This window comes from Calypte anna, chromosome 3 (assembly GCF_003957555.1).
Source record: "Calypte anna isolate BGI_N300 chromosome 3, bCalAnn1_v1.p, whole genome shotgun sequence".
NCBI classification, from domain to species: domain Eukaryota; kingdom Metazoa; phylum Chordata; class Aves; order Apodiformes; family Trochilidae; genus Calypte; species Calypte anna.
The window spans coordinates 103,744,156-103,770,166 of record NC_044246.1 but is presented as its reverse complement, the minus strand read 5'-3'; positions in this window follow the sequence as shown (position 1 = coordinate 103,770,166).

Sequence of the window (26,011 nt, the reverse complement as noted above, 5' to 3'; positions counted from 1 at the left end):
TTTCATCCTTCAGAGAATTAAAAGAACAATGAAACACCAGTGAGTTTGGAAGAGCAGTCTGATCTCATTATACAAGTGGGTGGTAAAGCATTCACAGCTTCACCATGGAAAGATGTGCTGAGAAAGGATTGGACCTCAAATGTATTTGCCTGCAGAGTCAGAAAGATGCCTCTTGGTGAGTGCTGATGCAGGCTACAGGAGCAGATGGCTTTGCAAAGCATGAGTCTCACCTGCTGCCAGCTATTGCTTGCTGCTCAGGGCGGTCCTGGTACAACACATGGCCTCATCTTCTAAAAATACTTCCCTTTAAGAACCATGGTAAGCACACATCCTATTGTGTAATATATTGTGTCTCCAAGTTGCAGATATAATTTCTTAACAACTATCTGCAGTGAGACTGCAGACTGAGACCATAGCTCTAATATATATATTTTTATAGATACTTTTATATGTAGTTCTTCTCATTTCACTATTGTTTTTTCTGTGGCCTGATTCTGATATCCTGGCTCTACAGTCCTGCCTGCTGAACTCAGAGGAACCGCTTTGAGAACCTCAGCCAGAAATCCATGGGACCTTGGATCAATCCAACAATAAAACAATGCTCAGGATCTGTGTGTAGTAAATGAAAACATACCAACAAGGGTGAATGAGAAGATCAATGGCAAGTTTTTCTAAGAATGAATCCAGGAATTTATTAAATTGAAAGTAATATCCCCATTGGAGTTTTCCAGAATTTTATGATTGAGACTTGACTGCATGGCTAAGAGGAAGAAGGATTGTTCTGACTGGCCATACCTCTTCTTTGGAGTATTTTGTCAAATTATGTATGCTGTATGTCAATAATTGTTTATTTTCTGAGGAAAAGACTCACTATTAAATGTTTGAGGACAAAATACCTTGTAGAAAACTATAAAGTTTAAGAGCAATACTTTATGTAGAGCTGTGATTTCATCCAGTTGCATTTACCCTTTCTAACTCTACATTAATAAAGGATTAAATCTTATTACTTACTACTACTTTACCAGCCCATAAACCTGGCCAGTTTTTATTCTGGTGTGAGGAAAAACAAAATAAAGGAACTGAACCAACAGGGTACAGTAGTGATAAAACCCATGAAATTTATAAAATCTAACTCCATGCAGAAATGGGGTCAGTAGTAACAAATTAGACAAATGTTATTTTTTATTCACTCATCAGAAAGCAATGATATGGTCTAAAAATATTTGGTCTTCATACATAATTCTTTATCCTGTTCACAGTGCTGCTCTTCTCTCTGGACAGATTTTTCAGGTCATATTAATCACCTGTGGAGCTAACTCATTATCTAACTAGAAATTACTTAAGTTGGGTATTACAAATTTTAGACTTTTAAAAGTCAAAAACTCTACAACATTAAACTAAGACAGAGAGATGTATGGCTTGGTTTAGCCCATGCTGACCATGTCCTAATACATTGTGATTCTTCTCTTCAATTTTTATCTCCATTTTTACAATTGGAAACTCTGATTTTTCTTGTTAGTAGATAATAGGGACTTCATCATTGACAGAGAATGTTGTTCCAGGTCTTGAATTTAGATAGGAAGGCAAAATATAAAGTGTCGTTTTTCCTTGTTATGTTTTGTTTTTCCTCAAATCTGGTCAAAACATTCACACTTGCAGCTGCTGTACTAGATGACATATGTCCTCACAGCAGATAATCTCACAGGTTGACTCAAGAGATATTTATATCACAGTCATGATGCAGAAGGGTACAAATCTGCTGCTCAGAAATCAGAAGTGGTAAAACAAGGGACTGTGTTCTGGAAGTGACTCTTACATTGGCGTAGTTCCTCAAAACCCTCAGTACCATTTTGTTCTTTATAAAGTTGTTCATCCCCATTTTTGAGTATGAGAGCTCTTTCTACACTGTATGAAGTCAGATTTTTCAAGCATGAATGCTTCACTACCTTGGCCCAGTTGTGTTTTTGTGAATTTGCCTTCCAGTAAGTTAGTTTGAAGGCAGAAAATGATTTTGCCCTTTAGTGATACTTGTCAAAAAATTTAAGACTTGTTCAAAAAAGCCTTATACATTGGTTCAAACACAATTGTTTAGTCTGTGTTGTGGGTTTGTGACATGGTATTACTTGGAGTCCTGGACACCTTCTCGCCCAACTATATCCTTCCCAGATTACTTCTCTGTGGCTGACACAGTGAGATTTCTTCCCAGGGTGTAAGGAGGAGAAAGGGAAGGATGTTACAGGATTAGTTAGTCAAGACTTGCCCCAGCAAAGACACAAATGGAAATATTTTAGAGTTTAGGCATAGCTGTTTTGGAGCTATTTGCAGCCTTGCACACAATTCTTTGAACTGTCATTCAATATGCTGTTCATTTAACCTACTTTTGCAGAGATTATTATTTGGGAACAAGGAAGTCAGGAGTTCCAATAATCATTATTTCCCAGGGAGAAATCATGAGGAGCTGAAAAGCATCTGTGCTAAATATTTTTCTCACTTAGTGTGAGGTCAGAGCTTGAGTCACTGCTTCTTTCCTTCCACCCTCCCAGAAGCTTTTCTCTGCTCTGCCCACCTGCACCACAGAGACAACTTATATTAATGATCTTTTTTTAATTTTTTTTTCCCCCCCACAATTAGCATGGAGTTGGGTTGGACCAGATCAGTGGGGACTGTCAGATGGATCGTGTGCATAGACTACTAATTTTCTTGATACATTATCTGTTATACATATCCTGTTCAGAGGGATCTCAGCACTAATACTATTAAGTAATAATATTTATGGGAAATTATTGATGAACTAGTAGAGTTAATGAACTTTCTATTCTGAGAGAGAATTCAGCTGTATTTGACCTGGATGAACTAGTTCAGCCTGGCATTTAATTAACTTGACTTGCCTATTCTTTGAAAGAACAAGCAGTTCCTATTGAGCCATTCAAATCTCTCGAGCAAATATGTAATAAAACATTGTGCTAATATATTTCATTATTTGGTTGAGAAATCAGAATGAAGGAAACAAATTAGTAAAAAGTTACATCCTTTTTAAAGCCTTTCCTCTTTTATTACAGAAAAACACCCTAATTAAAACTCATTATCTACACAGAGTTCCTAAGAATGCATAATTTAGATATGCTAATAGCTAGGCTATTTTTAAGTTACAATGTCTTTAAAATGTGTATTATGCAATTAGTGTATTTAAATGTGCACTGTTTACCCCAAAGATGTAACCAGCTTCAAAATATTTAAGGTAATTCCAGCACCACACAACTCAGCTATGAGAAATTCTCATGTGTTACCTCATCACTAGTAGTACTGAGCATTCATTACAAGTTCTTTGGCCTTGTAACTGGAGGATGAAATGTGTACTACTGCTGCTGCTGAATATGTGTTCATGTTTTGCTTAAACTATATATAGGTCCTTCAGTCATACTGTATCTAAGCATTTCCTTGAACAGTTTGGAAGAACTTGAGTAACACTTGACATTTCTTCTTGCACTCTCTTCCAGGCCATGGCCAATGGCATCTGGTGGAAGATAAGACCTGAGGCATTAAAATTGACAAATCTGAGCTTTTATACATGATAAAACTGTTAAAGCTTTAGGCAGAAATTGTGCTAAGGACCAGCACTGAGCACAGGTGAAGTGCAATTAAAGAGGCTGCAGCAGCCTGCAACCCCTGAGCTATAGCGGGGAGCAGGGCAGGGAGATGAAGATGCTGGAGGAAAGTGGGAAGAAGGAAAAAGAGAAAAACTGACATGCAGCTTAACAGGAAAGTGAATGCTACCAGAGCTGTACAACATAAGCATACCTAGGAAAAATGTCATTTAATAAGAAAAATAGAAATAGAGTCTTCAAAATGTTGCAGAGAACCGGATGGAAAAGATCCTTATTCAGTCTGAGAAGAATGACAAATTTCCTTCTGTGTGGGACTGAGCATAGCTATTATTCCTACATATATTTTTTCTCTTTTCTACAAAATTGGTACGATGGGCACAGATGGATGATTCCAGACATGAATAACACATCCTCATATGGAGAATGATTTCTTGGTCCAGCACCTCCAGCATGGGGGTTGGATGCTGATGCAGTAGCTCTCTTTCTCAGTTGCAGCTCAGCAGTTCTGAGCCACTGGTGGATTTTTCCAGGTGCCAGCTTTTCTGCAGATTCCTGTGGATTTCACTGGCAGCTGCAGCAGCAGCAGCAGCAGCTGCCCTGCAGCATCAGGGTCTGCAAGATGAGCACCCACAGCAGCTGCACCTTCCTCTTCCTCAGCTGCCCTCCTGTCACTGGGGTGCAGGGGGGAGGTTTCTGTATTTCCCTGGCATCACTCTGAGTAGTTTCTTATGTCCCTGTACTGGCAGAAAATTTTTCTGAGAAACCAAATCAGAGCAGCCACTGTTACCCCCTCTTGCTTATTCTTCCTTTGCTGCAGAACTGCTGTAGTGACACTTCTGTTGCTAATAATTATCCTTATTTTTTCACAGTAGATATCAATCCTTTGCCTTTGAAACAAAGATGAATATTTATGTGGCTGGCTAATTCACCAATACTGGGAACTGTGATCTGAACAAGAACATTCAAGTCAAGATAAAAAGTATATGAGATAGCCCCTGAAGATCATTTTTATGGGGAATTTGGAAATAATTAAAGTTTCTAAAAGATCAATGTTCTCTAAGACTGAATTTTGCATTCATGGCTAGTATTCACAGATGTAATTACTGTGATTTTCATTCCTCATAGCAACTCTTGATCTGCTGTACTAAAAAACAAAAAGGGAAGCAATTATCATTCTTTCTTTGAAATTTCATAAGAAAATTGTATTTTTCATATATCATTAACATTATATAGTACAAAACATAGCCACAATTACGAGCAGCTATTGAAGAAGTCTTATAAGTGAACCTTCATGATTAAACAAATATTATAGAAAGATCAACTGGAAGTGAAATTTGTGACATGATATGGGCATAAAAATGTATTTGTAATGCTGTGTCAAAGCCAGACTGTTAAGCAGTGGCGTGCTGCCATCCATGAAGACAAGTCAGATAGTATTAGATGTAATTATCTTTGTGCTACTGTTTGCTGTTTAACATAGATCAAAGTGGAGAGGGAAATGATTGTTCCTTACTTGTTCAGGATGTAACCTCAGATCTGAAGATTTGTCTCAAGTTTTCTTCCTTCTTTCCGCCCCCCCCCAAAAAAAAATAGCAAAGACAGGTGGAGACATGAGTTATGGCCCCTCACACTTAAGTTCAAGTGTGGCTATAGAAAAAAGAATGAAAAAGAGATAAAGGCAACCATAGTTAAGCTGCTACACTGGGATGAGTCCTCTGCCCTACTGGAGAGGTCCCACGTTGGTTACCAGATATTTTCCATGGATCCAGGATTAGTGTGACAAGACTTGGAGTTACCAGACACTTCCCTGCTTAAGACTGGAGATTCAGATACTCATGTTATATGTTTAAAATCCATGTATGGAAAATAGGTGCCCTGGATAGTGTAGCAGGAGGAGCCATTCTTGCTCCTGAAGCTCGACGAGCTGCTGGTCTCTTCCAGGACTCCAGCCACCACACAGCGCTTCCAGGGTAGAAGCATAGTGGGAAGAGCCTTTCTTGCTCCAGAGGCTTGACAAGCTGCTGGCCTCTCCAAGCCTCGCACCAGAGTGAGCTGAGGTGCCTTCTGTGGGTGTGTGTCCCACCTTTATTGGCCCCCTGGTCTTGCTCATGCCCAATAGGGGCCTGTCCTAATCAGGCACAGGTGGACTCACACCCACTCTTTGGCAACTCAAGGCACCTGGTTGACAATGTTTCTCTACAGGATAGGGATACACAATTATAAACCAATATAAGGATATATAAGGATATATATTCAGGATATATAAGCCTGAAAACAGTAAATGAGAAAGGCAGAAAAGTTCCTGAAATCTCTTATCTCTCCTGTACTTCACAGGGGCTAAAGCACTAGCCCAGGAAGCATGGAGTTTTGGTCTTAGCTTCACATATTTTCATTTAGAAAAACAAAACCACTGCCCTGTATAGGGCCACAAATTAAGCTGCTGGTACCTAGAATAAGCTGAGATATAAATGTTCTCCATCTGTCCTGCTGAATCTTGGCTTGTACTCTGAAGGGCAGGGAAGATATTCAGAGGACAAACTGGAAAGTTCTTTGACCTCATAGCAATTGTAAGGAATAGCAGAGACATTTAGCTATGGCATTGTAATGGGATTTGGGAATGTAATCTAGATGGGAGCTGAAATGCTTGAGAAAAAATAATCAAAGAGAATTGTGCAAGCCCAAAACTCAGAAGAAATTAAGGAAGTTTTAAACAACGCACACACAAACAAGAATAACAATACCAAAATATTAGAAAACAATATCTTTAGTCTAAAAATGCAGTCATTCATTCAACAAGGGCAAAATCTTTTAGTAAAGTGGCAAAACTTGCCTTCAAAACATAACTGCTTAAAGAATGAGATCTTCATTATAAATGGAATGGGTGAAGCTTGCAGGAGAATTATATAACTTTTTCTGAACTTTGAAGTGATTGTGCAGAGAGAAAAATTAGCTAGAATTTGCATTATAAGAACCTTTTCCACAGATGTAATTTAGCCCTTGGCAGCCCAACAGATGCTTCAGTTCTTCCCTGCTCTCACTTTACATAGTCATTAGGGGATCTTAGATCCCTATTATGTGTAAACCAAAAGAAATTAAAGAAAAAGTTTCAAAATTATGAAAATAAATGCACCTAAGTGTTTAATTAAACTCAACCCTCCAGACAAAATAAGAAATGTTTTGATAAGCATTAAATGATAGTGTACTGGTGCCTTCCCTCTCTACAGTTCATAGGCATTGTTTTTAGTGCTTTTCAATACTTAAAGAGGCATAAATACATATTTTGCATTTGCACACAAACGTTGCACATTCTGTGATGTTTCCCAGTGCCAGTGGTATCAAAGCCACAGGAAAAGGTTCCAGCTGTTTCATGGTTGTGACCAAGTCACTTCTACTTCTACACAATGATGTAAATTAATAACCATCTGAGACTCAGATGTATAACTGCTTATGTAGTTGATGTTATCACTTACACTTGATGTTACTTAGAGAAATTTTCTGCAGGCACAGAAGGAAATGTGGTGGTTGCTGTGTTTTCATGCCTTAGCAGACAGCACTGAAATACAACGAGAGGCTGTCCTAAGTCCAGTATCCTATTGTCCCCAGTATCAATTCAACATTCTTCTGAAGCCTGTGGCTCAGTGCCAGTCCCATAAGGGAAACTTACCCATAGCAAGACTCTTTCCCTTGTGCAAATAATTCAATTTCCCACTTGGTGTATTACCTAGGAAGAAATCATTTTACTTGTTAAGCATTCAAAACTAGATGAACTTCGTGGATGAGGGAAATGGGTAAGGAAAGGAAGGATACCTTCCTCCCCACCCCGAAGAAGAGGATTGCAAATTTCTTCTATTCCACAACTTCCAGAATATTGGGATATGTGTTGGGACTCTGCTGGATCTGCAGGATCTGTGCATGTTGGAGTGTAGGAACAAGGAGATCCAATCACTGGAAAAGCAAAAGTTCCACGGTAGCTTCTCTAAATAAAGTTTATTTCTCTTGCACTTTATTTCACATGTTAAAGTAGTCCCAGTTGGTTACAATGGAACTTTTAAGAAATCCTTGGTGGTTCAGTGTAAAAGATAGAGTACTTGCTGCCAAAAGAATAAAGTAAAAATAGAATAAAATAGAATAGAATGAAAAAAAAAAATTGCACCTCCTTAATTCTGAGTTCCAAAATTTGCTAATTTTTTCCAAAACAAGAGGAAATCCTTGCTGGTTTTACATAGCCTGATAATATCATTAAAGCTGTGTTCCATGTATAACGAAATAAGTCAATCAGGACATTCCCATATATATTGTGCTGCTATCTTCTTGTTGAATGGTAATTACAGGTGTCTTTTTTTTCTACCTTTCCAAATCTGTTGTTCACACATTTCTGTTGTACTTTGCACTGGTGTGTGGCTTGGCAGGCACTGAGCTATGTCTAGAGCTGTGCTGCTGTGCAGTTGACCTGCACTGGGCTTTCCCACTCTACCCAGAAGATGCTTTTTAAACTGACCTAATTTTAGTATTGAAAATTAATTTGAACATAATAGGCATAACTTTAGGAACTATATGCTCACATTTGCCAAATCTCTCTCATGACCCAAAGGAGTACATCATAATTATATATATTTGGCATAGGTCCATTTTCTGCTTTTATAAAATACCTTTTGCTCTGATTCCAGATTATATATATAAATGAATATGGATAAATGCTAGTATATCTAATTAAATTGTTATGTGTACATTATTCATATGTATATATATTTATATATATCTACAATTAAAAACAATTGTGATTTAAAAAAAAAAAAAGTGTATATTTGTCCTCAGCTGCAGAAAAAGTTGTGTTTTTTCTTGGGGCTGTATATAGTATTATGATTAAGAGTGCTGGATTCAAGAACCATGGATTTAGTTCCTAACTATGACAAGTTTTCTGCATAGTCTTTTAATGTCACCCCCTGACTCATTTTTCCAGCTGTAAAGTGAAGATTATGTTTCTCCTTTCTTGCCAACTTGTTAATTTTCTAGGGTTTTAGGGTAAATAACAGTTGATATACATGTAAAGTGTGTACCACAATGGGTTATATCTTTGCTTGAACCTGACAAACTGTTTGTACAGGCACTGAAATGAGAAGTAAGGGTTTGCAGGTGTGTCCTCTGGAAGCATATTTTATTTATTAATTTTGTCTTTTTGAAAGTAGAAAATGCTACTGATTTTCCTTCTGACTGTTTCTTGCTGGAAGCTTTCCCCACAAAGTGTGTTTTACTCAAGTGTTTTATTATTTATAATGAAATGGAAGCATCAGATTAAGACTGATGAAACACAAATTATTTCTTTATTTTGAAGAGAAGTTAATCATTAATTGACAGAGCAGTTAAATACATAATTTATCACCAATCTTTGCTGATGCAATTTGGCTAAACTACAGAACTATGTAAAGATGAATTGACAACCTTCTTTGAAAGAAAATGGGAAGCGTATGGTCTTTGAATTTTAATATCTGTGTATTTTGGAGTCTTTGCTGTAAATAAGGAAGTAGGACCCAGAGGAATGGAAGTTCCCCTGTTGATACAGCACAAATTACTACTTTAAATACCTGTGGAGAACATTTAAACACTATTATAGTCATTAAAATCCATTTACGGTGTCTTCCTATTCTTGGCAGTGTAAAAACCCTATGTGAATCTTGACCTTAAACACAAGATTTTTGGACCAGGCCCTCTGCTCTCATTCTATGATTCTATGGAATGGGACTGTTACTGAATGCACTGAGGTTCAAAGATGTCTGTGGCCAATCTGAGTGTTTAACACTAACAATATGATGTCCCAAGCAGACATGTCCTTACTTAACTTTCTATTCAGAGTCAAAAGAGCTGCTTTTGTGAGTCGGAAGACTAAAAATGTGAGGTAAGAGAAAAGGATGGAGAGGCAAGGAAGAGGATGTGAAAAGACCTAGTGACTGAAACAGTTTTTAAAGAAGATTAAAGGCAAAAAATATAACTTAGGAATATTTATTTAATACTCAGGCAGTTTAAAGGAGCAAAATAATTCTGAAAAATGAAAACATACAAATCCCTGGGTCCCATGTGCTGAGAGAGCTGGCTGATGTTGTCACAGAGTTGCTCTCAATCATTTTTGCACAATCATAGAGAAGGGAGGTGCCTCAGAACTGGAAGAAAGCCAATGTCAGTCCAGTCTTCAAAAAGGGCAAGAAGGAAGACTCAGGCAGCTATAGACCAGTCAGCCTCACCTCCATCCCTGGAAAGGTGATAGAACAGCTCATTCCAGAGGTCACCTCTAATCACATGAAGGAAAAGACAATTATCAGGAGTAGTCAAGATGGATTTACTAAGGGGAAATCTTCCTTGACTAACCTGATATCCTTCTACTAAGGAATGACCAAAAGGGTAGCTAAAGGTAGAACAGTGGATGTCATATACCTTGACTTCAGTAAAGCTTTCGACATCGTCTCCCATAATATCCTTATACCAAAACTCAAGAAATATGGGAAATGTGTATTTACTTGCATAAAGGGAGTTACAGTATTAAGCTTGGGTTGCTTTTTCAGGTGTTCAGCCCACGCCATAAGTATTCTTCAGGCTCACATTATCTAAATGTGGAGAAGGCAATGTCTAAGGTAATTAATTTTGACTAGTTTTTTAACTCCTATAAAGCTAAAAATAAAGGAATGCAAAAAACCAGATCATGCTGTAGGCTGAACACTTGGAATCCTCTCCTTCGCTGTAATCCACCTTCTGCTTCATTCAGTTTCCTCTCTCCAAGGAGGCAAATGACATGAGCAGTTTGGCCTCATAGTGGTTAGGATGTATTTTCCAAGCTTGTCAGATGCACTGTCCTCCCAGGCCAAATGCTGACACTGCACTGCCAACCCCACAGCCTCACATCTGTGAGCCAGCACTCAAAGCAACTATAGCTCACTTAAAAAAAAAATCATATTTAAAAAAAATATTTGTACTTGATTGGTTTTGAGTTCAAATAATTTATTTGCTCTGCCTCTACAAGTGCTTTCGATTAATCCTCAATGCTCCAGTCTGTAAAGCCAGTTTTGGAAATTAACACTTCAGTGTCTCTTGAGATGTCCCAATAGGGATCCAGGAGCTGGTGCTGTGAGAAACAACACAAGTTGTGGCATGCACAAGAGAGTCTTGTGAATGGTAACACTATGTGCAGTGTGTTCTCCAAGGTTTTCCATACTGATTTGTGGGTAGAATATTCTGGCATAACACTTCTCAGCTTGTTTCCTGACACACAGCCTACATTTTCCTTTCATCTTAATTGTGGCCCCAGATATATATACATATATTGAGGGATCTCCTTGGTAACAATTTAATGTTTTACAAACCTCTCACTTTTAACTTCAAGTGCCATTCAGCTCTGTGTCCAGAGTGACTAAGATATCAAAGTCAGCCACAAGTTACATATTTTGAATGAAAAATAAATCAGCAATATTGAACCAGAAGGAAGCTTCAAGCATCTTTGCCACCCATGGAACTTTCTGGCTTTACCATTTTTCTGCCTCGATGCTGTATCTGTTCAGTTCCAGAGTTACCTTAGGGAAAAGAGAGGTTATAGCATCCAGACCTATTAAACAATTAAAATGTGCTCTATTGGTAATTTGCATGGATACATTAGAAAGCCTTTACACAGGAAAATCAGTCTTGATAGAATTAGGAGGAAAGAATTAATGATTATTCCTCTTAAAGAATTTTTCCCACTGCCCACTTAAACAACTTGAATATTAAAAGAAATAAAAATAAACCTGCTGGAAACAGCAGACTTTAGGGAGCATCTGGCAATAGCTGGCACCTCTCAGAGGAAAATTCTTGCTTGAGGTTTGGTTGTATTTTTGCTTCAGATTTCTTTAAAATTTATTGTGTTTCTCACAATACAGCATTTTTGAGAAGGGTTATGTAGCTTGTTCTACGGCTGTGGACTAACTGGACTCCTTGGGACTTCATCTGAATCTCCTGAAAAAGGAAGGAATTTATCTAGAGGGGAATTTTGTGGTGGCATGTGCGTGGGGAACATGCAAAGCTCACAGAATACAGCTCCAGCCATTAGGCCTCCAGTCATTGCTTTCCTGGGAAATAAAAATCTCAGGGAGTAAGACAGCTATTTCTTCCTCCCTATAATTACTACTCATGTCTTTATCCCTGTGTCTCTTTTTATAGCTGACTGAAAACTGGTTTCATACCTACACGAGACAGAACTGGTGTCTCTCCCCCAGCACTGCCACAATCCTAAATCCCAGTCTACCTCTCCAATATATTTTAGGGAAATTTCAAAAGCTTATCACCTTGTTTGACTTGCAAGAGCTCCCACAGGACCGTCCCCACCTGCCATGATGTGGCCAGGCTGATTTCTTTGTGCACAGCCCATGCATCACTGTGGCTGTTCAAGCAGCAGGTGGAGATTTCTGTGACCATGACTGCAGGATGAGCACAGTGCAAACATTTCCATCTACTGAAATTCCTTGGCAAAACTCCAAGTCATGTCTTGGTCTAGTTGCATGGTTTTATGAGTTCTCACTTCTTGTGCTTTTCCTCTCTACATCGGAAGTGGAGGAGGTGGGGTTTTTTGCTCTACAACATGCATTATGCACAGTAATATAGTTCAGAGAAAGGAGCTGTTACTTTTCTTTATCCCAACTTTTTACTGGAAGGGAAAGAAACACAGAAATACATTTTCTTCTAACACAGAAAAAGGAGCTACAGAAAAACAGTAAACACTTGAGAATTTCTTTTATGGAGCTTATTGAGAAAAACACCCAGATATCAGAGACAATTGTACCTCAGCTCCTTCAGTGCAGTTTAATTTCTGCTATTCAAAAATTTATCTTTATTTTTTTATACAAGGAAAACCAGAGATGTTGTTGTTACATCTGCATTTGAGTCAGATATCAAAGACTAAAGGAAAGTGAACACTTTTTATATAGTGGGCTTCAGACTACTTCATTAATATATTTTTTTTCCCCAGTTTTTCTATGCCCAGTAAAATAATCCTTTTGAAGCATCTTCCTTTTGTAGACAGGGAAAATCTCTTAAGGGGGTAGCAAACTGTAGGCAGGAGAATATTCCTTCATTCTAGAAGAACTTGTCTTCATTGACTACTAGGGTACACTCATTATAGGGAGATGGCTGAGGAGATATCTGACCCTAAAGTGTAAGGCAAGGGCAGAGGGAAACCCATTTTCTGTATTTCTCTGGAGGCACTTTCAGAATTGTCTCTGGGAATGGATCTCCCATACTGAACTATGGGTAAGAAGAACAAAAGAAAAAGCAAATTATTTTCAAAATGAGATGAAGAATCCTACCTGAGGACATTATAGATTTAAAACATGTATAAGTGTGACTTTTATATGGAATTAAAAAATAATCTTATGAATTATAAAAAATCCATATTCTTTTTTATAAATACCTTCGATACCTATAAAAGGATAACAACTATTCACCTCTGATCTTTTGAAACTGAAGAGTCCTTTTTGTCCTATAACATAAAGGAAAACTTTCCAAAAGGATCCTTGAGACAGGGAAAACTATGACGATTAATAATCATAAATTCAAATTCAACTTCACTACACAGCAATTCCCTTCTATTTATCATGATTAATCTATGTCTTCTTTCCAGGAACATAGAAACCACCCAATCTGGTGCTGACAAGGAAAGCTGTTGGTATTTTAAATGTCAGTAGTGTTTCAAGAACTCATTAATATTGTTGGAGAGAAAACTGAAATTTGGACTGCTAGTGGCACTATTACAAAATCCATTTACCAAGATTAAAGTCTCCTTAAGATAATGCTACTGGCATAGCACAGACCCATAATACCCTTTCTTTATACCTAGTTTTAGAGCTTGCTCTTGCTGTCTCATTTCTGGTGTTTGCTGGTTTTGTAATGATATTGATTTTTTTCTTGTAGAGGTGATAGAAGCACAGGCTGAGCTGGCTGGGTACTGCTGCTCCTAGTTTGGTGCTCAAAGAGCTGCAGAAGGGTCACCGTCATCTCACTGATTGTGGGGACACATCTCTTTCAGCAGTTCCCTTTGAAATCCTGGCTGTGGTCACCTGGCATTGAATAAGGACATCCATAATATTTAAGTTTCCTAAATTCTGCAAAAACTGAGCAGGTGTTTTCTGGACAACAGCTGCAGACAGAAGTAACCAAATTATGTCTGTGTCCCCTTTTGTTTTCTTTGCTGCTGAACTTATTTATTTCCACATCCAACCATCAAATTAATGCAAAATGTAATACCAGATACTCAAATTTAGAGGATATTAAGGTGGAAGCTGACATTGCATGTGTGGCCTACAGAGGTCTCTGGAAGGAAAACTGGGATGCCTAAATTTGAAAGTACTTAGGTTTATAATTTAAGAGCTCAAATTTTTGTACTGAAATTTTTTTGATTGTAGAGGAAAACTGGGCACCAAAGGTAAGTGCTTGCAGAAGCAGGGTCAGTATTCCCTATAGTCTGCAGGCTGTATGAAACAGCATTTAGAGCATATGGTACATTTTTGTTTCCTGGGTTATTCTGAAATGTGAGGCAATTAAATCTTTCCTCTACATTTTTCTGTCTGTTTACACTGGAAGCAGAATTTGCATCATATACAAACAGGTAAAAGTGTGCTCATCATTTGCAATTTTTACCATGAAACATTCAGCTTTGAAGTTAACTATTAAGTGTGTCTTTTAATATTAGAAATCAGCATAGCATCTATGTCTGCAAGTATTGAAATTTTAGCCCCTATTTTAAGTGTAATAGAAAGCATATTTTTCTTAATTTATATTTCCTATACTTGTGTGCAGACTAAAAATGTGCACACACACACAAAAAAGTTGTCCTGACACTATTTCTTCAGTGCTACAGCTACAAAAACTTTTGACACAATAAACATGCCATTAATATGACTGTGGTGAAGAATCAGAGGAGCAGTAACTTTTTCTTTTACCACTGAATAGGGAATTTATTAAAAAATAGAATCCTTACAAATGCTACTTCCCTTTCCTTTGCAGGATATGAATGTGGATTTGTCTGTATTTTTTGCTATAGATTAATATTTTTAAAATTATAGACATATTTCTTCCTGTTTTTCACTTTTTTCTATGTAAACAACATTTCAAGGAAATGGCTGAATCTATATCCCACCCCAGATGTGGTTAAATTTGTGCCTTGAGGACAGATCTTTCCAGCTTATTCACTCTGGCTCCAGCAGTATTTTCCAGGTCAAAGTTAGTTTGTTTTTCTCATTTTTTGAGGCCAGCAGAGTCTGTGAAACAGAAGTAGTGTTACTCCAAACTGCAGTTAGCAATGCCCCCGGCTCAGCAGGATTTGTTTTTTCTGAGGGGTTTTACTCCCCACTAACACAGCCACAGCCTTTGCTAGCCAGCAGGAGGGAACCAGAAAAAGAATAAATCCATCGGCCTTAAGACATTCTTGCTGAATCTTGCTCTGCAACATGCAAGCTGAGGTAGTGTCTTTGCTCCATTAGCTGAGTGAATCTCCCTCCTTAGAGTTATTAAAAAGCTGTCTGGACATCTCCCTGAGCAACTGGTCCTGTGCAACTGGCTCTAGGTGACCCTGCTTGAGCAGGAAGATTGCACAAGATGAGCATTTAGTGATACTTGTGTATTTCATACCAGTGCATTTTATTTTTATTTTTTTCATAACATGATAGATGGTTTTTGTTTTTGTTTTTTTTTTTTAATAGGTCAATAATAACAGCAAAAAAGGTCTCTTAATTATTTGCTAGGGAAATTAATTATGCATGATGTCTATACCCTGACCTTTTGTTTGAGCTACAGCATCTTGTACCTAGGACAAAAGGAAATTTGCACTTCACATCAAGAATAACAGCCTCTAATAGAATGGAGAAGTAAGTCTTGTAATACTTCAAATTATTAAGACCATACACTTGTTTTATATTATTGCTGCTTGTTCTTTCATGAGTGTTAAAGAGCCATATGAGAAACCTCCAGATTCCAAATTAAGTCTAGGTAACTGATAAGAACATAAAAAGGCTTGAATAAGAGCTGTCATATTCAATTAATTTGGCATGGCTAAATATAATACAACAACAAAACATTTGCAGGCTGTGCCACATAGCTATCTACAAGAGTCACTTTACATGGAACTTATTGGAGAACTTAAAATTTGGCCTTCCTTTTGTAAAATCTTGCCATTCTGCTTGGCTTTCAAAGCACATTTCTGAGTGGACCTGGATGAGACTCATTCTATGAGTAAACACCCCTCCCAGACACCCAGAACATGCACGGATCTTATGGCTATCAGTCAGCCACAGAAAATAGTTCCATGAAGGCCAGGTGAAACCCTTCACACTCATAAAAGTTTAGAAAAACTTGTGCTACTTTTCTGCACATTCAGGACAGCAGCTGATGGAGAAGGAGCAAAGAGTGTTCCAGAAATCAGATAATCCAAACAAAGTGGAGGGGTTCAACAAGCAGTGACCTATAAGGGTATAAACAGGTGCATCATTGTCTTTCTTTTGTGTGCTTGCAGAGCAGTTTGGGTGAGATTGAGCACCAGATTCAGGCAGCTAAATACAGGTGTCAATATGTACATGTTCACCTGTGAGCTGCTTCTTCCCTGCAGTGTTAGGTGAGTCCTGACTAAATCACTGACAGCAATGGCAGCAGTGTGCTCACAGATCCTTACATTCAGCTCCAAGTTGAAAATTAATTTTTGCCCTTTGTCTCTGAGATGCAGAAGTCCCCAAGACAGGGAGAGGACAGCTGTATTTTGGTCTTTGCTATGGACTGTGGCAAGGCATCTCTTGGTCACTATTACAGTAGCTACAAATGGCACTGAGCATCCTGACTCCTTCAAGAGTCAACAGCAACACCCTTCTTTAAAGAGCTGACTGGACTGTCATAACTGTGAATACTGTACAACTCAGTTTCTTTCACCTCTTTTACTCTGGTCCAGTGTGCTCCAACAAGTGTCCTCTCTTCCAGGTCTACTTCCAGGAAGGTTTCTGCCTGGCCCATGCCATCCTCTTGGTTGTCTTTGCATGGGAACAGGGAGGATAGGAGATCATTGAGGAACAGCTGTGGGTCTCATAGTGGTCCAGGGTTTCTTAAAATGCTGCTCTTCACTGGGGAGATCGTCTCCAGCAAAGTCCCACCCTGGCTGTGAAGGAGAAGGCACTGGGAAACCTCAAGAGCAAGTTGTGGCAGCTTGGAGGCTGGCTGGCAGCCCAAAGCCTGTCTGTGACTCAGCACTGAAAAGGTTATTCCTGCTGTGGTTTGTTTAGAAAACACCCTTGGAGATGATGACTGATCCTATGAGGAGAGGCTGAGGGAGTTGGGGCTGTTCAGCCTGGAGAAGAAGAGGCCCAGAGGAGACCTCATCACTCTCTACAACTACCTGAAAGGAGGTTGGAGCCAGGGGGGGGGTTGGGCTCTTTTCCCAGGCAACTCTCAGCAAGACAAGAGGGCATGGTCGCAAGTTGTGCCAGGGGAGGTTTAGGTTGGAGATTAGAAAGAATTTCTTTATGGAGAGGGTGATCAGGCATTGGAATGGGCTGCCCAGGGAAGTAGTGGATTCTCCATCCCTGGAGATATTTAAAAAGAGACTGGATGTGGCACTCAGTGCCATGGTCTGGTAACTGCAGTGGTAGTGGATCAAGGGTTGGACTTGATGATCTCTGAGGTCCCTTCCAACCCAGCCAATTCTATGATTCTATGACTGCTATACAACTGGCTAGTAATAAAATACCATTACAGTGTAATTGGTTATTATTACCTCAGATGGCTAAGATTTGGCTTCTTAATCTCTCCTGCCATGGTTTATTAGAGAACAAGAAAATCCAGAGAAGGAGAAAGTGGAAGACAAGAGTGAACAGTGACAGGGCAACATCACTGGTGATTTCAGATTTCTAAAAAGAAGCAAGGGTTGAGGCAGCACAATGTGAGATGCACCACAAATGGCCAAGGCTGTGCAGAAGTGACTTTGGGATTAAACTGTGTGAATGAATGGTTAGGCATTCATTTAAGGCTCATTTAACTGAGCACTTTCGATACAGTTCTTGTGAGGCTTCAGCACTTCACTCTGAAATAATTCTGTAAAATAGATATATTTACTTTGTTTTCCAAAAGAGAGTGATAGCAACTTTATTTATTACAGCAAGGAAGAAATTGAATACAACTTTGATTGATTGATTTATTGATTGATTGATTTCCTCAGTTGATGTTTTTGGGTGGCTAATTGTGACTGTATCAAGAGGACAAAGGACTTGCTGCTCTTTTCTGAAGCCAGGATTTGAAGAAGGGACTTGCCTCATTTAAATGTTCATTCCTTGGCTTGTTTCTTTATGCTAGCAGCTTCAACCTCGTGGCTTGCTGCTTTTTAGTGGGACCTTTCAAGCAGGTTGCTATTATATGAATGGAGGATTATTTATTTGGCAGGTTCATTGGAATGCCCTGTTAATTGTCTTTCTCTGCTCACATACTGCATTTTATCAAAATGCAAAGTGCATTTGTGAGATGTAGTACTTCTTCCATTGTTACTGAATTTAAAGCTAAATCTTTTACTGTCTTAGTTGGAAAAGACTTGGAACCATTCGAAAGTTAACTCTTTATATTATTACAGATTGACAGAAATACCTTGGTTGGGAAAGGCCTTCAGGATCGAGTCCAACCTTCAACCTAATACTGACAACACCTTAACTGAGCCCTATCCCGAAGTTCTATGTCTGTACAGCTCTAAAATACCTCCAGGGATGGTGACTCCACCAATGCCCTGGGCAGCCTGTTCCAATGTCTGATCCTCTTTCCAGTGAAGCAATCCTTCCTAACACCCAATCTAAACCTTCCCCGGTGCAACTTGAGGCCATAAGGCCATCTTGGCATCCATAGGACAAGTTCCCATTACAGGTTTATAGTCTGAGTGTGAAAATGAGTTCACCTGAAACTATCTTTCTGTGTGCTATTGTGGTATACATGTGAAATTGAAAATATAAAATATGTCTCTTGAATCAGTTTTTTTCCCCTCTTTCCTTCATCCTGCTTGTAATTACCATATGTTTACCTTAATGTATGCCTGACAGACACCTAGAAGATAAGATTATTTATCAGGTCGCCCAAAACTAGCAGGACTACAGGAAACAAAAGATAAGAATGAGTCATCCCAGGAAGCCTGGAGATTTGTATGTATCAGGGCCATATTCAATAAAGGGAGCCCTCTTTCTTTTTGGGGTATAAAAAACCCTAGGAGGGAAAAGGAAAAGGAGGCTTCTTCCTTCAGACGCTCCCCCCTCTCGGTACCTCGGCTTCCAGCTACGAAAAGACACAGCAGCGGCTCGAACGGCGGAGAACCAGGAGCAACCCTCAGCTCGAGGCCAGGTAGAGCAGATGGTGATAATTTCTCTCTTTTGTTTTTCCCTCTTTTACTCTTAACGACCCTCGAGTTAAGGTGATTACTTTATGCAAAGGCCTTTTTGCTAGTAAACCGGCTTTCCCTGTTTTTAGAAATAAACCCTTGTAACTAATTTTAAATCCAACAGTCTTGTTATTTTGTAATTCAAGCGTCGTCTATGGGTAGTGGCTGATTTATCCTCATAATCAATATATAAAATAGTAAGCGGATCACGACAGCTATAAAATCTTAGAGGATGGTGAGCAGCGTGCATTTGAATATGTGATTAAGTGGGTAGAAAAAATGCCAGGTAGTAAACAATCATAATTCATTTCAGTTTTCACTCCTTGAGCCTAGATTATGCCCAGACTGATGCACAGAAGCTGGAAATTTATCACAGTACTGAAGACATGGTATCTATCAGTATTTGAGCCATTTCCTGCCAGGAGAACTGAACAGTGAGCTTCTGCCAGCTTTACAGAAGGTTGAGCACAATTCATGTGAGTGCAGCTTAAGACAATGTTTTTTTCATTGCCTCACTTTCCCATAAAGGCTTGTGGAGGCAGGGAATCTCCTGATCCTGTACTCAAAATTTAAATAATTTTACTTTCCAAAATGTTGCTTTGATGTTTTAGACAGCTTGTTGACCTCTTCAGGAGTTACTTACTTCAAGGTGCACTAAGCTGTGCTCTGGGCATCCCTGGTGGGGTGCAGAAGCTGCAGGTGGTGACACCTTCACCACCCCTGCCCAGTGAAGGTACCTGAAGGGAGGTAAAAGAGCAATGGGCCTGAGCTAAACTGAACAGAGGTACCACAGCAACTTTAGAGCTAACCTCATTCAATTTTTATCAAATTTTCGATTTTCAAAATTTAAATAAATAAATCTTCTCTTGAAAAGGTCAGGTTGAAAAAATCAGACATTTGGTAGAAAAATCTCAACAATCTCTTCTCAGACTCTCACAGTATCAAACCTTAATTATTTCCACTGCTATCTTTGCAGAACCCTCTGAGTAAAAAGATTTAGTAAATTCCTGTATGTAAATTTTAGGTACGTATAAGCAGGTTACCTGTGATTCAATATCTGTGTAAATTATGTAAATAAGGATAATACACACTAACCCAACAACTCCTTTTCATAACTCACGTTACTTTTTCAACAGACTACCTTTTTTCTCTAAAATATCCTTGTTCTTCAGGAGCATGATGTATACAATTTGATCTGACTGTCCCTAATTCTTCCTCATCTGAGTTTATACTGGTTACCTGATGATATGAACCAGGACCATTTTTTCAATCAATAATTTTAAAAGAGAGTACATTAGCTAGTGCAAGTTGTACATAGAATAACATAATAGCTCTGGTGTCTACTAATGGAACAACACTGATAGTTTATTAAAAAATTAAAAATAGAATCAATACAATAGACCATTTATTTATTCTTGCTTTTATTGCCTTTTATGTAAAATGTATTACTAAATGTATTATGGATTAAAATATCAAAGGAGGAATGCAATGTGAGGGAGAGAAATGAAGATGTAGAGAAGAGGGAAGAATGGTTTTCTGAGGGTAGAGGAGAGATAACAAATCAATGACCCTGTGGGCTAAAGAAAGGTAGCTCCAAATGTCAGGAGGCACACTGACCTGTTTGAATGATGAATTGCAGTTCAGAGAACACTATGGCACAGGGCATGTAACAATAAGCCAGCACAAGAAAGGTTGTAGAAGTGTCACCTGTCAACTAATTGAACTGCACACTTTAATTACTGGAGTCATCCAGAATCATGACCTTTTTTCATGTAGTATTAGCCAATGTGCTGAAAACGGACATTTAACATGTCTTTTGGTTAATATTCGTCTCAGAAAACCTTTTTTCTTTTTTACACACAACAACTATAGTGACAAAATGTGCACATACAAATGAATGATCATGAAGTTTTTGATCAAAATAAGGGAGTGTTACATGGAAGTAAAAATCAGGGATTTGTTCATGTATTATTGAAAATCTAAGAAAATTATTAGTTTGGTAAAATTTGGGGGTTGGGCTCCACTAAGAAAATTATCAGTCTTGGCAAGTTTTGGGGTCGGATTCCACTAGAAATATTACTAAAGAAAAAAATAAAAATTCTGATAACCTTAGCATTGTGTGGCATAGCAAGTTTCACCTGAGCAATGATGGAGCTTGTGCAGGTGTGACAGAGACAAAGGAAAGCTCTGTGGCAGGTAATGTGTGTGGGACAGACAGCTGCATATGCAACTTGATCTCTCTCTCCAGGAACCTGTTTGCACTGGTATGAAGTGGTCATGAGCACTATCACAACTGCAAATCTCAAAGAAATTCTGAGAGGCAGTGCAAATCCCCATGGGAAAAGTCTCAGGAGTCACACTAGAAAAGATATAGCAACTTTTCTAATTAATGTAGCTGAAGAATGAAATCTATAATGGCCAAACTGTACAGGAAAACCAACAAAGGTAACAAACAAATAGAAAATTATTCTTACTTAAGGATTAATTTAGATATGTCATATTCATGGAACATGTGTATGTTTGTTTGTTTATTTTTTTATCAGACAAGCCCCTCTGGTTGCAGATGAAGGATGTAAAAGTTTTCTGCTTTCTTCACCCTTCTTCCCCTTTGATCAGTGTAATTTCAAATCTTCTAGTTGAAGTAATCTGTGAAAAAGTTGTGAGCTGGCAACATTAAGCTCTGGGCATATTCCTTCCAGCACTCTATGAGGCACCAGTAGTAGGAGCAGCTGTGTCAGGAGATGGTAGAGAGAAAGAATACTTTGGGCAGGGGAAAATGGAGTGAACTAATGAGCAGTAAATCTTCATGAAAGGCAGATAGTAAACACAACAAATACCTATGTACAGACAATGGTTTTACCTCATCCAGGGATTTTACTTTATCACTTTACATTCAGGAGTCTCCTAGGGAGCAGGAATAAATAGCTACACGAGATCCAGCTCCACTCATGGATGAAAATTCTCAAAGAAACAAACTTTGAAGCAAATTGCCTTCCCAGCACAATACCTTTTTCTGCCTAGTTTGCAGTTTCCCCAGTGTCCCTGCAGGTAATGTTGAGCAATTCAGTTTCATTCTGCTAGGTGTGGGAGGCATCCAAAACTATTATGTGGAAGGACACAAAATTTGCTGAAAGAGACAAGGATGTCCTGACCAATGTTATACATGCAGACAAGATGTCTGAAAAGACCAGTAGCTTCCCTCTGTGCCCATAGCAGTTCTTAAACTGCCACCAAATTCCTTTTCTCAGACAATAGTTTATGATATTTTTTTTTAAGATCCTTTCTGAGGTGAAGCTCCTGAAAAGTAATAGACTAGAGATTCTCTGCATCCTCAGGGACCATGGTGTTATTACTTACTAAGCTGGGAAGTAAATAAGGAGAGCTTTGCACTGCAGGTAGCTCTGCTGAACACTTTCAATACCACCATGGTCATAAATCACACACGCTCAAGGATACTCCTGGGAAGCATGACTCAGGCAATATGTGACATTATGTGTGATAATATTTTTCTGAGAATTCCTTCTTGCTTGCAAGGAGTAATGTTATACTTGTAATATCAGAAAAATCGTTAAGCAACAATTCCCATTATATATTTACTAAATTGCATTTGTCCGGCCCATCTTTGCTTTCTAGTTTAGGGATTCTGCTCCTGGCAAGCTACAGCAGGAATCAGAACACAGATGCAGGTAATACATTCAGATATTTAGGAATCATGCTTCCTTCCCTGTGAAGCAAAGCAGCAAACTCCACAGGGATCAGGACATCTCATTCTGAGAAGCTAAGGCTTTCTCAGGAGTGGGAAGCAGTACAATATCTGATCCAAAGTCCACAAAATATTTATCTTTTTTCCGTTCCAAATCTTAGAAGTCTTACTTTGAGATGGAATTTAGATGCCTTAGAATAAACACAAATGCTAAAAAACTATTCTTGTCTTTCCATATTAATTTTCTAAAAAAAAGGAGGTCTTAATCCATATTTGGTTCTCTTTCATTGCTTTGCTTTATCCATCTCCAACTATCTCTGCTTAAGATTTACTTCTAGATTTAAAAGAGAAATCATTCAGAATGTGGTAGCAAGAAGGTTATCTGTAGTGTTAAGACCTCTGCTTATTCATATTTGTTGGCTGTCACACTCAGGAAGATTTTATTCATTGCCAGTTTGGCCTGCACATTTTATTTGCAAAGTGTTAATTTGTCAGAACACAGTTATCAGGTCCAGGCTTGTGAAAAAGAATCAGCTTAAAGAGCAAAGTATGAGAAGTTATTCTTTCACAGACCTTGTCTCTTAGTCTGATCTGTGGATTAGCAAGTTTTTACAGGTATGAAATTGAAATCCTGGATAGTGAGGACAGAAAGATAAGAGACCAGATCTTTTAAGTATATAAAGCATCAACTTCTCACAGTGTTGGGTAGATGTTATCTGCATTAAACTTTGGGATGTCTTGATCAGTTTTTAAAGAAATGTGTGTTTCTGTAGATATGGAACTGAGGCCTTGTAGGATCAAGGCTGATTTGGAAGTGAAAGTGAAGAGATTTATTAGCTGAATGAAACAGTTCAGTCCACAATCCCTGGTTTTCAGTTGAAAAGATTTGTACTCTCTGTGACTCTTCAGTGTTTCCCTGTATCCTTTTTAAAAAGTTGACTAATTTCAAACCAAAGTCATGAAGATATGAAAACAATACTAAAATCTGATTCTTCATCAGACATGTGGTTTGGCAGTCACTGGGTACCCATAGCAACTGAATAACCCTATAGAGAGTAGATGTAGCACCCCATCAAATTTGGTATCAGAAGAAACTAACACAAAGTAGTAAAAGTTGAGTTATGTTCTACTTAATTGTATTTAATTTCATCAGTAATAAGATGGAGACTATGCAGCTTGATGGCAGAGGAAACTAAAAATAAACATGAGGATTTTATTTCCCAAGGAGCTGTTCTACAAAAACATGCTTGCTCTTATGACAAAGCATAATGTGAGAGAATGTGTGGACTTTGTTGAAGACCCTGTGTTGACCTGTGTTATATTGCTTCTGATAAGTATGAAGAGGAGTATTTTGTATAAAGATTACCTAGTAACCAAGAGTTTTCTGTAGAAGTACCTGAAAAAGCTGCATATTATTTGAGGTATTTCTGGATACTGTCATTACAGCCTAGATGCTACTCTGAGCATTCAAAACTGCACAAAAAGAGATACTGAAAGCCCAGGGATGCACACAAATGACAGTTTGCTAAGAAGTTATTCACCTTTCTGATGCTGAAAACTCTTTGGAAATAATGTATCTGATGGAAGAAAAGGAAAGCATGAGACATTCTGCACAGTGACATGAAAAATGCATAGTACAGATCTATATTTTGAGTAAATGTGCCCACATTTCCCTGGGAAGGATCCAGGAGTCTCTTTACTAGGCTTTGAACTTCACTTTTCCTGAAGATATTTGGCTTGTCAATTCTGCAACATTGAAATTGAAGCTTTAATGTTGTGTTCCCGAATAACAACTAATTAAGTTTTAAGAGATTGAATCCTAACTCTCTTGGCTAGTTATATGGTTATATTGGCTAGCCATAGTTAGGAGAAACCCTAAACCTACTGGAAAACTGTGCCTTTCTTGTAATTTGACCATTCATAAAATTTATCTGGGCAAAATTCAGCTTTTAGGAAACAGTTGGCTCAATCTGGGTAAAGGCAGAAGGTGGGGATTTATCCACTGATGCAGTGAAGTGGAATGACCAGAGGAAGAAAAGTCAATTTGGATGAATACCAGAGTTTGGATACATGCTCAGCTACTGGGTTTCCACAAGAGTACACTCATTTTTTGTTGTCTGTAGTGGACGAATAGAGTACCTGCCAATCTGCAAGACAAAGCTTTTGATTTTCAGGACCTGTACCAGATCACCTTCCCTTGCTTAAAGCTCATGTCATTCCTCTATCTGCCTCCTTTCTGACTTGATGTCTTCTATGGTAAGGATGGAGATACCTCTGTGTTGAAAATGCTTCAATTGCTTGTGAACTTAACTGGATATGACTGACCTGGATTCTGACCTTCCCATAGCCTATTGCCAGACTGAGATAAGGGAACATAAAGTCCTTCTTCTAAGAAAGAATTTGTCCAGCAGCTGCACTACTAAGATTTCCTCTAATAGAAGCTTTTTAGTGAAGAAAGGGAGACCAGAAAAGGTTTCTGCTGATTATTTTTTATCAGAATGAAAAAAAGTGAATAAAGAACAACCTTGTGAAAAGAAAGGAGAAAAGTTTACAGCCATGTTTTCCTTTATTCTCATACAGCTTCATGTTTGATACTAGGGGAAACCACCCCTCTCTGTGGTTTATTTCTTACAATTGTCAAATACATGACTCAAGATGATGACAGACATCTGCAGTGAGAAGAGCACAGTTACTGTATCTAGTGTTTGTGAAGACATCACTGATGTACCTTATAAAGAGAATCTTCTGTCTCAGACATAAACATCCAAAACCCTGCAGAACAAACATCTTTGCTGCTACTGTTTGAGATCAAAAAACTGTATTACTGCTAAAAATAAAAATTAGCTAATGATTGTTGGAGTTTATCTATACCTTTTAGCAGAATATGATGCATGTTTTTTTGGTTGATGCTCAGTCTGAATGCAGGCAAATCATCTGGCAGAGACAAAGATTACCCAGTGACCTAATGTCCTGTCACTGATACCCATCCAATTATATGAGCACTGATCCACATAACATTTGTTATGTGAATTTGAATGCCCATCTGTTCATTCCAGATTAATTGTGACACTGATAGTTCCACATTATGAAACTTTTTTTTAACCTTCCTCAAAAAGCAAACCCTCCTTTTAGTCCTCCCAAATCCAAACAAAACAAAACCTGAAACCCAAACAAACCCCAACACTGGCCACTTCTCAAAAAATGCACATTCATCAGTTCAGATATTCTTTTCACTGCCAGATGAAGCAAACCAGATCCCAAGGTCATAGAATAACAGATGTGTAGCATATAGAAAGAAGATAT